The following is a 10765-nucleotide window of genomic DNA, read 5'->3' on the forward strand; positions in this document are numbered from 1 at the left end:
GTGATCCCTTGACTTATGTATGGCAAGATTGCGAGAAATCTTTTATTGTATGTTTCTTTGTTTAGTCCTAAGAATCCCTTAACTATTAATGGTGGGATACATGGTAAAGCCTAGTGGTATAGATGAGGATTTCAAGCCTAGGAATCCCTTGACCAATAATGTCGGCATACAAGGTAAATTGTGAGAATCCCTAGTCGGTTTTTTGTGAGTCCCACGTTCATGCTTGGAATATGGAACAAGGGTGATTGGATGAAGGAAAGATTTCATTCAACTCAACCTATGGTTAGGTGGTATGTGGAAGTCCCTCACTTGGTTGATTTTTGCACATGTTAATAAAATCTCTTTTCATATTGTATTTCATGAGTAGATGTTCTTGTTATTTTGTGGCTTTGATGGTTGTTCTATCATTGTTATTCTACTAGTTATATGTTGGTTATAAGCATGGTTTTATGGAAAAATTTAGTTATGGCTCTCCTTACATTTTGTTTAGTAAATGAATTTTTAATGAATCTATGATCTAATAGATATAATGAAACTATTGTGCCGGTCTCCATAACCTTCCACTTTCACTGTCATTCTTACCGTAAGACCGCCTTATGTTTCAAAGATAAAATGATTAAAAATATGAAGCTTCAAAAAACACAAAGATTTCAATCAGTTATATAAATGATTCAATTTTATTTTAGAGAATGTAAATGAATAAATTTATATTCATTTATGATCAAGGAATCGTGTTAAGAGATTGAAAAAGAGGGAAGCTACATAAAGAAAGTAAATGAATAAATTTATATTCATTTATGATCGAGTCATTCCGTTAAGAGATTTTACAAGGGAAGTTATATGGCAGAAAGATAGTGTAAGTTATCTTTGGTTTTGTTGTTATCGTTATAAGTTTAATAATTTTAATTTATTATTTTCTTTAATTTTAATTATAAGCTTCATTTGTTTGATTAAAAACCAATTTTCAATGAATTATAATTGAAGTGAAAATAAATTATATTAATTATTAATATTTATTAATTAATATATGATTACATTAATTTGATTGAGAATTTACAATTTGTTAATTTGTTTTACTTGATTTTAGTTATAGTTAGAAATTTATTATGAATTTTTAATGAAATTATATATTAAGTAAAATTATATTATATTGTTTATTAATAATTAGTAATTGAGTTTGTTAGCCTACTTCTTATAAGAGTAAAGAGTGAAATTGAACATTAACTAATATGATTGAGGCTTTGCACTTCTATTATTTTAAGATTAAGATTTTCCAAATAATAGAATGTGGGAACCAAATTTTAACAAAAAGTTGAAACTAGATATATGGCAAGGAAAATAATTTTTACATTTTATTTTTTTAGTATGATTGTGAGTCATCCTTACTTAGAGGTAATAGTTTTAAGTAAAGAGATTAGTGTTTGTTTAAATGTCAAAAAGAAAAGAAGACACGCACTTTAAGGGAGGGTTACCTAAGTGATCAAAGTTATTTTTGGTTTCAAGTCAAGGCAACTAATAGGAAAGTGCCCCACACAACTAATTCATCTCATTAAGGAATAAGCATGGTATTGTCACAATTATGTAGTTAAATATATAAGTTGAAAATATTAATGTTATTCATTTTTGTTTTTGTCTAGCTTGCATTAAACATAAATAAGGATGTAGTGAGCAAACAATAGAGTATTTGGTGCATGATCCATAAATACTTAAGAAGTACATTATTCTACATAATTATAAAATACTACATATACACATAGTTCTCATTGTTATTGCTTAATTAATTTGATTATAATCCAACTATAGTCTTAATTAGTGGGTCTCTATATCACCCATCCTAAACCATTCAAGATAATAATTTTGGCATAGCATTTAATTTCATCATAGTTTTGGAAACATTTCTAAGAGCTTACGAGAATTATGTCCTTCATCCTATATGTTATAAAGGTTAGCCCCTAAGTTCTATGTGATTTATTTCCTATATGAAGAGATTACCAATACATTGGAATTAGCAAAATATTTATTTCTACAAAACCTTCATTTCTAGATGGGAGTGGCATGATAGTAGATGATGGGTAATTCTACAATGTGTTGTCAATTTCACTCGAGCTTATCTTGATTGTAGATTATCTATCATCCAACAATTGCTATATTTTTCATATCCATAGAAATAAATAAGATTGATTGATAATTCACTACTTGAACCATAGTTACCAAATTCGAATTTGAGTTTGAATTCCAATTCAATTTGATACAAAATATATCCGTGTGTGTAAACGTTGAAGAGTATATGTCTTACAAATATTTACAAATAGAATTCATTATTCTTTTCCCTACTTTAATATGGAATTTATTAATTTTTCGAACTGCAGACTCACTTTTATATACTATATTTTAATATGAAATTTAGTGTTTTTGTCAACTGCAAAAACATTGACATGCATTTTTTTTTTTATAATTTTCTTATAATATAGAAGTTGCTTCTTTTTTTTTTTAATATAAAAAATTTAGTGAGAAAAAATTATGTACTAAATTTGAATTACTGAATTATAAGGAAAAATGAAACCATTGGAAGAATTAGCTAATTTTTTGGGCCAATACAACCAAACTTGGTCGCTATGTCTTGAACTATAGAGAACCAACCAATTAGTTGATGCACCTAGATAGCCCCTCCCTCCATATCTATAGCATAAAATGGGTAGGATTGAGTTGGATGCACCTAGCCAATCTCTCCCTTCATATCTATAACATAAAATGAGTAAGATTGAGTTGAATGCACCTAGTGAACCAATGAATGGAATACACGATATATAATCCCAATGCAATGATATAATAAGTGATAAATCCTTTTCCAATTACCCTTAACCCTGGATTGAGGCTCTAGTTCTTGTTTTTAATTCTTAGTCTACATAGACTAACCAATTACCATCTCCCTATGATTGTGTCTATTTAGGAAGATATATTTCTTCTGTTACTCGTGGCTACTTCAAAGGTATATAAAAAGTCACAAGTATGTTATGTTTATTATGTAAATTCCCAGTAGTCATTAACTATGGATGAAGGGTAGTTGTATTTCGTTTAAAAAAATAATATTATGTAAATTCATTGTAGTCGTTAGCTATGAACAAAAATAATATTTATGTTCTTATGTGTATTATGTAGTCATAGTAGTCGTAAGCTATGTCAAAAAAGAATATTTATGTTGTGATGTGTGAAAAAATTGTTTGTAGTATAGCTCCTATTCAACTCATGTACACATGGCATGAATGGAAAAATATAGTTGAGGAAGACAAACACATTGGTTTATGCATTTTCTTAAATGAAGAAGCAAGACATTTTTAAACTAGAATGAAAATTGGAGTCTCATTTGACATTTATAAAATAAAGAGACATGGGCTACCATGGAAAGTGAATTTCAAAATAAAAGGACACAAACATTTAATCATCATATTGATTGATGTTGGGAAACTAAAAGGGAGCTATTTGTATTCATAATAGAAACATATTACAACATTTTATTGAATATTATTTTCCAATATATAAAAATACATATCATCGTGCCTCCTTCCTTACACATCATCCATGCTTTCTAAGACATTCATCTTGCACATTGCATACATTTTGAATAAAATTGTGGATACATAAGGTTATTGATAGTCAGCTACATGGTATCTAGTTGTGGTCACGGAGGTGATAACTATGGGTGCCACAGTTCCCTCACTATCTCATTTGGATTTTTTGCTGTGTTATGTGTATATATGTACAATCTTTTTTTAGAGACCTGCATCAAGGACCTAAAAGAGAAGGATCACTTACTTTGTGCAATTGAAATTTCTCCCTATGTCGCTAGGAACGTAGATTGATTCCTTTCTTGGATTGATAGGTCTCTTTCCCTAGAAATTTAGTTCCAAAATCATCCACCTCCACTTTGAAGGGTGTTAGATTTTTGCAGAACATTTTTCATGAAGATTGGAATTCCAATTTCCCCATCCCTTAAGCCATTATTAGAATCCCAAGTTGTAATTACGTCCTTAATTATTTTGATACCATTGCAAAAATATCACGAATAGGTTGTCCCTTAAAAGTCTCCTACCTAATTTGTTCCTTGGCTCATCTGTAGGAAACAGAAGGGTCTTGGTATCTGACGACCTTCCCTTTCTAACCATGGATCCTTAAGGTTCCTTCCTAGTGTCATGTTACAATCTACAAGTGGCATGTCCCATTAACCCTATCGTGTGATGAGCATCTAGTCTATCTAATATGTTCCTAGCAGGATTTTCTCTAGAATTCCTTAGCCTTGTAGTTTTGCTCGTTAAGTAGTGGGATGGTCTTAACTCTATTGTCCTATGGCATTCCTAAGCTATATATTCCTAGTATTTTTAAGGATTTGTATCAGCCATGAGTTAAAAGTTCATGTAATAAATTTAATAAAAGAAAAATAAGACCAAGTTCATGGGACACATATTCCATGTTGAATGTTGGGAAAAAACATACTAGTGGGTGTTCATTTGGTTTATTATGGTTAAAGGAAATTGGCAAAGGAAATAGGAAAAGCTTTGGAAAGGAAAAAGTAGTTAATTGGAATTTTATTTATGAAAATAATGAAAAATAGGATAAAATGAAGGTGAAAGGTCACATGTTGCATGTGAGGAGGAAATTGAAGGAAAATAATAAAAATTGAAGGAAATAAGGGCTTCATTAATAAAAGTGCTTCTGAGGATCAGGTCACAGCTTTTGTGAGACCATTTCTGGAGCTCTCTCTCTATTCTCTTTATTTCCTAATACTCTTGCACACTTAGAATATTTTTGGAGCACTCTAGCATTGGAGGAAGGAAGGCAAAGGAAGGAAAAGGAGGAAAAGGAAAGTAAAGATCAAGGAAGAGTTGGATCAAGCAGATACAATGGGATTACTTGTAGGTATGATTTCATTACTATTTTTTGCATGCATGGTACATGAATGTGTGTATTTGGTTCCCTTGTTGTCATTGGCATGGTTTTTTCTAGGTGTGATAATGGTTTTTAGCCTTGCCTTTCCATTTCCGAATAACAATGGTGTGATGGGTTTCTTTTACCTGGTTGAGCTACATTACCATATGGTTTCAAAACTGAGTGGTGTGGTCTTAGGAAAGCTCCCAAAGGCATAGGAATATCTTGACCGCTAATGGTGGGATACATGTTAAAGCCTTACGGTGGAGATGGGAAAGCTCCTAATGGTGTAGGTCGAGAGATACAGAGGCATCCATGTTTATTTAGGGCCCAGTGATCCCTTGACTTATGTATGGCAAGATTGCGAGAAATCTTTTATTGTATGTTTCTTTGTTTAGTCCTAAGAATCCCTTAACTAGTAATGGTGGGATACATGGTAAAGCCTAGTGGTATAGATGAGGATTTCAAGCCTAGGAATCCCTTGACCAATAATGTCGGCATACAAGGTAAATTGTGAGAATCCCTAGTCGGTTTTTTGTGAGTCCCACGTTCATGCTTGGAATATGGAACAAGGGTGATTGGATGAAAGAAAGATTTCATTCAACTCAACCTATGGTTAGGTGGTATGTGGAAGTCCCTCACTTGGTTGATTTTTGCACATGTTAATAAAATCTCTTTTCATATTGTATTTCATGAGTAGATTTTCTTGTTATTTTGTGGCTTTGATGGTTGTTCTATCATTGTTATTCTACTAGTTATATGTTGGTTATAAGCATGGTTTTATGGAAAAATTTAGTTATGGCTCTCCTTAAATTTTGTTTAGTAAATGAATTTTTAATGAATCTATGATCTAATAGATATAATGAAACTATTTTGCCGGTCTCCATAACCTTCCACTTTCACCGTCATTCTTACCGTAAGACCGCCTTATGTTTCAAAGATAAAATGATTAAAAATATGAAGCTTCAAAAAACACAAATATTTCAATCAGTTATGTAAATGATTCAATTTTATTTTAAAGAATGTAAATGGATAAATTTATATTCATTTATGATCAAGGAATCGTGTTAAGAGATTGAAAAAGAGGGAAGCTACATAAAGAAAGTAAATGAATAAATTTATATTCATTTATGATCGAGTCATTCCGTTAAGAGAATTTACAAGGGAAGTTATATGGCAGAAAGATAGTGTAAGTTATCTTTGGTTTTGTTGTTATCGTTATAAGTTTAATAATTTTAATTTATTATTTTCTTTAATTTTAATTATAAGCTTCATTTGTTTGATTAAAAACCAATTTTCAATGAATTATAATTGAAGTGAAAATAAATTATATTAATTATTAATATTTATTAATTAATATATGATTACATTAATTTGATTGAGAATTTACAATTTGTTAATTTGTTTTACTTGATTTTAGTTATAGTTAGAAATTTATTATGAATTTTTAATGAAATTATATATTAAGTAAAATTATATTATATTGTTTATTAATAATTAGTAATTGAGTTTGTTAGCCTACTTCTTATAAGAGTAAAGAGTGAAATTGAACATTAACTAACATGATTGAGGATTTGCACTTGATCTATTACTTTAAGATTAAACTTTTCCAAATAATAGAATGTGGGAATGAAATTTTAACAAAAAGTTGAAACTAGATATATGGAAAAGAAATTAATTTTTACATTTTATTTTTTATTATGATTGCAAGTCATCCTTACTTGGAGGTAATAGTTTTCAGTAAAGAGATTAGTGTTTGTTTCAATGTCAAAAAGCAAAGAAGACACCCACTTTAAGCGAGGGTTATCCAAGTGATCAAAGTTATTTTTTGTTTCAAGTCAAGGAAACTAATAGGAAAGTGCCCCACACAACTAATTCATCTCATTAAGGAATAAGCATGGTATTGTCACAATTATGTAGTTAAATATATAAGTTGAAAATATTAATGTTATTCATTTTTGTTTTTGTCTAGCTTGCATTAAACATAAATAAGGATGTAGTGAGCAAACAATAGAGTATTTGGTGCATGATCCATAAATACTTAAGAAGTACATTATTCTACATAATTATAAAATACTACATATACACATAGTTCTCATTGTTATTTCTTAATTAATTTGATTAGAATCCAACTATAGTCTTAATTAGTGGGTCTCTATATCACCCATCCTAAACCATTCAAGATAATAATTTTTGGCATAGAATTTAATTTCATCATAGTTTTGGAAACATTTCTAAGAGCTTACGAGAATTATGTCCTTCATCCTATATGTTATAAAGGTTAGCCCCTAAGTTCTATGTGATTTATTTCCTATATGAAGAGATTACCAATACATTGGAATTAGCAAAATATTTATTTCTACAAAACCTTCATTTCTAGATGGGAGTGGCATGATAGTAGATGATGGGTAATTCTACAATGTGTTGTCAATTTCACTCGAGATTATCTTGATTGTAGATTATCTATCATCAAACAATTGCTATATTTCTCATATCCATAGAAATAAATAAGATTGATTGATAATTCACTACTTGAACCATAGTTACCAAATTCGAATTTGAGTTTGAATTCCAATTCAATTTGATACAAAATATATTCGTGTGTGTAAACGTTGAAGAGTATATGTCTTACAAATATTTACAAATAGAATTCATTATTCTTTTCCCTACTTTAATATGGAATTTATTAATTTTTCGAACTGCAGACTCACTTTTATATACTATATTTTAATATGAAATTTAGTGTTTTTGTCAACTGCAAAAACATTGACATGCATTTTTTTTTTATAATTTTCTTATAATATAGAAGTTGCTTCTTTTTTTTTTAATATAAAAAATTTAGTGAGAAAAAATTATGTACTAAATTTGAATTACTGAATTATAAGGAAAAATGAAACCAATGGAAGAATTAGCTAATTTTTTGGGCCAATACAACCAAACTTGGTCGCTATGTCTTGAACTATAGAGAACCAACCAATTAATTGATGCACCTAGATAGCCCCTCCCTCCATATCTATAGCATAAAATGGGTAGGATTGAGTTGGATGCACCTAGCCAATCTCTCCCTTCATATCTATAACATAAAATGAGTAAGATTGAGTTGAATGCACCTAGTGAACCAATGAATGGAATACACGATATATAATCCCAATGCAATGATATAATAAGTGATAAATCCTTTTCCAATTACCCTTAACCCTGGATTGAGGCTCTAGTTCTTGTTTTTAATTCTTAATCTACATAGACTAACCAATTACCATCTCCCTATGACTGTGTCTATTTAGGAAGATATATTTCCTCTCTTACTCGTGGCTACTTCAAAGGTATATAAAAAGTCACAAGTATGTTATGTTTATTATGTAAATTCCCAGTAGTCATTAACTATGGATGAAGGGGAGTTGTATTTCGTTTAAAAAAATAATATTATGTAAATTCATTGTAGTCGTTAGCTATGAACAAAAATAATATTTATGTTCTTATGTGTATTATGTAGTCATAGTAGTCGTAAGCTATGTCAAAAAAGAATATTTATGTTGTGATGTGTGAAAAAATTGTTTGTAGTATAGCTCCTATTCAACTCATGTACACATGGCATGAATGGAAAAATATAGTTGAGAAAGACAAACACATTGGTTTATGCATTTTCTTAAATGAAGAAGCAAGACATTTTTAAACTAGAATGAAAATTGGAGTCTCATTTGACATTTATAAAATAAAGAGACATGGGCTACCATGGAAAGTGAATTTCAAAACAAAAGGACACAAACATTTAATCATCATATTGATTGATGTTGGGAAACTAAAAGGGAGCTATTTGTATTCATAATAGAAACATATTACAACATTTTACTGAATATTATTTTCCAATATATAAAAATACATATCATCGTGTCTCCTTCCTTACACATCATCCATGCTTTCTAAGACATTCATCTCGCAAATTGCATACATTTTGAATAAAATTGTGGATACATAAGGTTATGGTTATTGATAATCAGCTACATGGTATCTAGTTGTGGACACGGAGGTGATAACTATGGGTGCCACAGTTCCCTCACTATCTCATTTGGATTTTTTGCTGTGTTATGTGTATATATGTACAATATTTTTTTAGAGACCTGCATCAAGGACCTAAAAGAGAAGGATCACTTACTTTTTGCAATTGAAATTTCTCCCTATGTCGCTAGGAACGTAGATTGATTCCTTTCTTGGATTGATAGGTCTCTTTCCCTAGAAATTTAGTTCCAAAATCATCCACCTCCACTTTGAAGGGTGTTAGATTTTTGCAGAACATTTTACATGAAGATTGGAATTCCAATTTCCCCATCCCTTAAGCCATTATTAGAATCCCAAGTTGTAATTACGTCCTTAATTATTTTGATACCATTGCAAAAATATCACGAATAGGTTGTCCCTTAAAAGTCTCCTACCTAATTTGTTCCTTGGCTCATCTGTAGGAAACAAAAGGGTCTTGGTATCTGACGACCTTCCCTTTCTAACCATGGATTCTTAAGGTTCCTTCCTAGTGTCATGTTACAATCTACAAGTGGCATGTCCCATTAACCCTATCGTGTGATGAGCATCTAGTCTATCTAATATGTTCCTAGCAGGATTTTCTCTAGAATTCCTTAGCCTTGTAGTTTTGCTCGTTAAGTAGTGGGATGGTCTTAACTCTATTGTCCTATGGCATTCCTAAGCTATATATTCCTAGTATTTTTAAGGATTTGTATCAACCATGAGTTAAAAGTTCATGTAATAAATTTAAGAAAAGAAAAATACGACCAAGTTCATGGGACACATATTCCATGTTGAATGTTGGGAAAAAACATCCTAGTGGGTGTTCATTTGGTTTATTATGGTTAAAGGAAATTGGCAAAGGAAATAGGAAAATCTTTGGAAAGGAAAAAGTAGTTAATTGGAATTTTATTTATGAAAATAATGAAAAATACGATAAAATGAAGGTGAAAGGTCACATGTTGCATGTGAGGAGGAAATTGAAGGAAAATAATAAAAATTGAAGGAAATAAGGGCTTCATTAATAAAAATGCTTCTGAGGATCAGTTCACAGCTTTTGTGAGACCATTTCTGGAGCTCTCTCTCTATTCCCTTTATTTCCTAATACTCTTGCACACTTAGAATATTTTTGGAGCACTCTAGCATTGGAGGAAGGAAGGCAAAGGAAGGAAAAGGAGGAAAAGGAAAGTAAAGATCAAGGAAGAGTTGGATCAAGCAGATACAATGGGATTACTCGTAGGTATGATTTCATTACTATTTTTTGCATGCATGGTACATGAATGTGTGTATTTGGTTCCCTTGTTGTCATTGGCATGGTTTTTTCCAGGTGTGATAATGGTTTTTAGCCTTGCCTTTCCATTTCCGAATAACAATGGTGTGATGGGTTTCTTTTGCTTGGTTGAGCTACATTACCATATGGTTTCAAAACTGAGTGGTGCGGTCTTAGGAAAGCTCCCAAAGGCATAGGAATATCTTGACCGCTAATGGTGGGATACATGTTAAAGCCTTACGGTGGAGATGGGAAAGCTCCTAATGGTGTAGGTCGAGAGATACAGAGGCATCCATGTTTATTTAGGGCCTAGTGATCCCTTGACTTATGTATGGCAAGATTGCGAGAAATCTTTTATTGTATGTTTCTTTGTTTAGTCCTAAGAATCCCTTAACTAGTAATGGTGGGATACATGGTAAAGCCTAGTGGTATAGATGAGGATTTCAAGCCTAGGAATCCCTTGACCAATAATGTCGGCATACAAGGTAAATTGTGAGAATCCCTAGTCGGTTTTTTGTGAGTCCCACGTTCATGCTTGGAATATGGAACAAGGGTGAT

Source organism: Pinus tabuliformis, chromosome 4_2 (assembly GCF_031772625.1).
Source record: "Pinus tabuliformis cultivar Carrire ecotype Pingquan chromosome 4_2, CPIR1, whole genome shotgun sequence".
NCBI classification, from domain to species: domain Eukaryota; kingdom Viridiplantae; phylum Streptophyta; class Pinopsida; order Pinales; family Pinaceae; genus Pinus; species Pinus tabuliformis.